Genomic DNA, 5,425 nt, shown 5'->3' with positions numbered 1-5,425 from the left:
TATAGGGAGTGTGCGCTCGCCAGACAGACAGAGAGAGACATAGAGACAGAAAGCGAGAAATCACCCCCCCAGGGGGGGATGGTCATGCCGCAATCCCTTCTCCTCCATTCTCCTCTCGGGATCTTGGGCATGCACGCACACGCGCCCGGCATGAGTTTTAAGCCACCGGGTCCGGGACGCGAACCGCGGTCGACTACGTGGGAGTCCAGCGACATAGCCATTACGCTAACTGCTGGTTCCCTGAAGATAATAATGTTAAAGAAACATTTTATAGTAATAAAGAGCAGTGCTTATCATCAAACAAGATAATATTACCTGTTATTTTTGTACTTCTTCCTGTTTCCTGGGAACAGCGTTCAGATAATTTATGCCTTTATTCTCTTCTTCATTCAACATTGTGTGAAATATGTTTTATAATCACCACTTATGAACAAGAGAACTGATACCTCAAAATCCAGGTTTTTAACCACTGCAGTATATTATTCCTACTACTATCTGTCTTAATAAATAAGGTTGGATGAAATAATTTTCTAAAACTCCTCTAGAGCTAATAAATAATTTCATAATATGTACTCACCCCATAGATCCCATAAAAATTTAAACAAATTTTACCTATTGTAGAGAAAATGAGAAGAAAGTACTTTGCATAACATCCATGATAAAATGAATGGTTTTAAAGCTAGAAATTGTTAAAGGAGAGATACTGAGGGACCAGCAGTTAGCATAATGGCTATGTCGCTGGACTCCCATGTAGTCAACTCTAGTTCGTGTCCTAGACCTGGTGGCTTAAACTCATGCCCGGCGCATGTGCGTGTGTGCCCAAGATCCTGAGAGGAGAATGGAGGAGAAGAGATTGCGGTGTGGTCATTCCCCCTGGGGGGTGATTTCTCACTTTCTGTCTCTCTCTGTCTGTCTGGCGAGTGCACGTGCCCTATAGCAAAAACCTCTAAAAAAAAAAAAGGAGAGATATTAAGTCATCAAAAAAGTCATGACATATTTTTATATGTTCCTTCATGCAAAAATGCATCATGACTTTTCTGATGACCCACTAGTTTCAGAGAAGGGTCTGAGTGTATAGGAAGACATTGTAGTAAAATCCAGGACTACATGATATTATCAAATAGATAGAAACATATTTTTTTGAAGCGGTTCCAGTAGTATTTTGTTTCCAGTCATGTGTTTCTTTTCCCCAACTACAAGGCACAGTCTTTCGTAGCTCACTTCTCTCACACTGTCCATATCAAAAAGACCCTGTTGGCTGCTCTCAGTGGAGAGAGAAAAGGACTCCCTTCCCAGAGTTCCCCTTCATTCTTCCCTGATGCTCAGTTCCCCTAAGCAAGTATGTCAGAAATGGCCTTCCACTACTGATATTAAAGAGAGATTTAGATAATTAATGTCCCTGTTATTTGGTAATGATAGAACATATTAGTAATGCTTTTGGTAAGATCAAAATGGGCTTTAAACATACTGTTTCATCTGTGATTCATAATTCTCTGAAGTAGGAAGGATAGGTTGAATATTTTAATGATTTGTTCTTTCTCATAGGCAAATTTAAATAAATTGGGGTTACATGCCTTTCATATGGTTTAACCAATGGGGATCAAATGAGGAAGGTGTTCTAAATCAGGTCTAAAGCCAGTGAAAGTATGAGTTCACCTGTGTCTAGTGTCACTACTCCTAAGGAGTACCTAAATAACCTGTAGAACATTCCTTCCAGTCCTGAGAGGTGACTAAAGAACCTCCTCTGTGACCTGACTACTGTATTCTTAATCTCTCCCTCCTTTCTTTCTTTCTCTTTAAATATATTTTCTAAATTTAGGACTTAAACTATTATATATTTTAAACCCAAAACTTGACATAGATTACTCAAAACCTATCTGACTTATCTGGATCCATAAAGAGCATAGCTTCAGGTTGCCAAATTCTAAATATCCCCTCTAAGTGCTACCTTCCTCATTGAATTATGATCATTTTTTCTTTGTTGGTCTCATCCTTTTATTTTACTTTCTGCAAAATTTTTACATTTAACTCTCACTTATCACATCCCCAGATCTCACTGCTGTGAAGACACTTTTCTTTTGCAGAGATCACGAATTTTTCCTAGAAGAAAGTATTCTCTGCTTGGAAGCAGGGAGAAACATGAAAAGAATATTAGAGGGTAGAGTGAAATGGAAGAGTTGCCAATTCAGTATGAGTACTGTGGAGGATCTTAAGAGAAAAAGTCCATTTTTTTTTCTTGGCCTCCTAAAAGCATCCTCTGAACTTGACCTTGCAGTTTATCTTTCCTCTCCCCCTACAATAGACACAATAAAGAGAAACCCTTTCTGGCTTGAGGCGTGAACCTGATTACATCTTGCCCAGGGTAGCCTCCTCCACCCCCAGCTCTAATAAACTTAATTTTAAGAAAAAAAAAAAGAAAAAAGAAAATAAGAAATAAACAAAAAAGAGCATTGGAATAATTATTTACAGCAGTAGGATGAAATTTGAAATTTTTGGGGTTTGCCTCAGGTGGTTTATAATGCCTCTGTTTCTCCCCTTTTCTCTGGAATGCCCTTGCATGTTTTTCAATAATAGTTTACTCAGCAAGCATTGGACAACTTGCTCAGTCCTAGAAGTGAAGCACCTGAGAATACACTTGTCCTTTTCCATTCCTGGTTTGCAATCAGAGCTTGTCAATGCAGTCCCAGGGTTGGGGACTTGGTGCTGATGCTTTCTGGTTTTTTGTTTTATTTATTTTTTATTTATTTATTTTTCATTTAATTTTCTTCCATACATTCAATCATGTTATTATTTGTCTTACAAAATGGATATTTCAACAGGTAAACATTTCTCCCTTGTACTGTTGATAAAACTACGAAATATCTTCAACAGATAATACCACACCTCTTTGTACCATTAATGGTTTGCCTCCCTGTCCCTCCCCCAAATGTCTTTCCTCAGACCCTCCTCTTTCACATACACTATATCTGGCATTTACATCTATATACTGCATTTCTATATCCTTTAGACAATTAGTTTCAGTCATAGAGTGCAGCCACTCAGTATATATTAAGTGGGGAAACTCTGGGAAACATTGGGGCAGGGAAAGACTTCTTAAATAAGACTCCCAATGCACAGTCAATAATCCCCAAAATAGCCAAGTGGGATTACATAAGACTAAGAAGTTTCTGCTTTCTGGTTTTAACCAAGGACAGGAAGCAGTCAGAAAAGCTGAAGGACAAAGACTAAAGCAGAGATCTGCAGCCTAATATGAAAAAGCTCTGTATTAAGAAGTGGAAGAGCCATTAGGAATCACCTAACATGGAACCCAGAGAGACCTAAAGGACAACTCCCTCAAGTGTACTTTGAGCTAGCTCATTGCTTTCTGAGTCAGAATTTTCTTATTTTGGCAGAAGTGACTTTCAGCAATTGTTTAGGTTGACCTAAAATCTTCTGACCCACAGTGGTTCCCAACTGTGGTCTTTGTTCCCAGTATCTGAAATTATACAGACTAAATTTAATTCCTTCTTCATGATTCAAGTACTTATAGGCCGATTCTTTGTTACAGATTCTAAATTTCAATATTTATATATGAAAACTCTGTATTTCCTTACTTAGGCTCCAGATGATGCACTTTTAGCCCCCCCTGCCATCTATCAGTCTTCTATGGACAAATTTCAGCTTTTCTGCATTTATGGTGGCACTGAGCACCCAGAGAAGGAAAAAGATAAAAGGCTCTCCCATGTTTCTTTTGACCTGAGATAGCTTGTCCCCAGTATACTTGTTTGAGGCTACTTTAACAGTACTGACCCAGGAATGGAGAGGAACACAGATTGGAACTGAAGAGATAAGTCTCTGCAGTCTCTAGCTGACTTTGTATAGCCACTCTTTGGCATCTCTGGCAAGTCTTACTTACTAAGTGAAGCATGAAGTCTGGTGTCCTGGTGTTGGATATTGGTTAGTTCCAGAGGATGTGGGTCAGTTATAATTGTAGAGCTTCAGGGAGTTTTCCCTCTGGGAACTTTTCCATCTTTCTTTCCTTGTCACCACAATGCCCTCTTGGGACAGACAGGCAGACAGATGGGAGAAGAAAATTCATTTCTTTCTTTTTTTATGGATTGCCAGAAACCTAGCCCTCCATTGATTAGGTATCCTAGCAGTGAGCCAGTATCCTGGGTACAGTCATCTTACATACATATGCATGTATGTTCATACTCATTTGCATTTCCAGAACTTTCTATGGATCCATAAGCTGACTCAAAAATTTTTGTGGGCTTTCTACACATACTTGTTAGATAAATACAGTCCAGAGCATGTTATTCAGTGGATTAATTTTAACTTATACTGACTTTTATTATGACATTAATTATAATTTAAAGAATGCTAGAGAAAATACAGTGTATTTTCCAGAGGAAAAACTTCTACAATAACTTCTGCTGCAGTGAGACCTTAGTATAATTGAATAATATGACACCAAACTCCTTTTTATTTTTAATTTTGTTCAAACTCATGTGAATTATTTGCATTCCTCAAGTTAGAGGAATAAGCATTCTCAATTTCTTCAAGGCCTTTTTTTTTGCTTTTATTTTATTCCTCCTTGTGCATATTTCAACTTTCCTCCTATTTCTCTTCACTTCATAAAAATGAAGACTGTAGTATACTTAAGACATATCTTTCTAATAAATTTTTAGTATGTAGGCATATTAATTTATGAGAGAACTATTATGTATTAAATATTTATAAACATCATCAGGTATTAAATCTGATGTTATTCTGTATTTTTAGCCAACACTGTATCTTTTCATTTGTTTATTTGTTTTTACTACAAGGCTTGCGAGCCCACCAGAGAGAGACGAGGGATTGGAAAGTGAGAAATCACTCACAAGGGGGATGGCCACAGACCAATTCCTTTTGCTTTACTCTCCTGTCAGGACTTTGGGTATGTACACACATGCCCCTAGTGTGATTCTCAGGCTGCTGGGTCCATGCATGGAACAGCCAAGCTGACCATGTGGGATATAGCACCCTAACCACCTGCTGCTATTCCTGCAACACTGTATCTTTTATTTATTATTATTATCATCATAATCTTCTTTATATTACATTGGGTTACATATAATTTTACAGTGTATTACATTGCTTTTCAAAAGGGAATGCCATGCATGTCAGTCAATTCAGAGACATTAATCTCCCCACTTCATCATTCAATATCTTTTCTATGTTTTTTCCAATCATTATTATTATTATTCTAATTATTTTTTAAAACAATTGCTATTTCTCATTTTGCTTGTAAAAAGACTTTGCTCATCATGAAATACTTCTCAGATCCAGTTGAGAATACTATACATGTCATCACCAACAGGTAATAAGCCATATCTGTTTCTCACTAACGTCTTACCTCTCTATTGTTCTTTTGCTATCTTTCTCTATCCTCTTCTCCTCCCCC

This window comes from Tupaia chinensis, unplaced genomic scaffold (assembly GCF_000334495.1).
Source record: "Tupaia chinensis unplaced genomic scaffold, TupChi_1.0 Scaffold139491_1, whole genome shotgun sequence".
Lineage (NCBI taxonomy): Eukaryota > Metazoa > Chordata > Mammalia > Scandentia > Tupaiidae > Tupaia > Tupaia belangeri.
The sequence above is the reverse complement of the archived record's forward strand: the minus strand, read 5'-3'. Positions refer to the sequence as shown.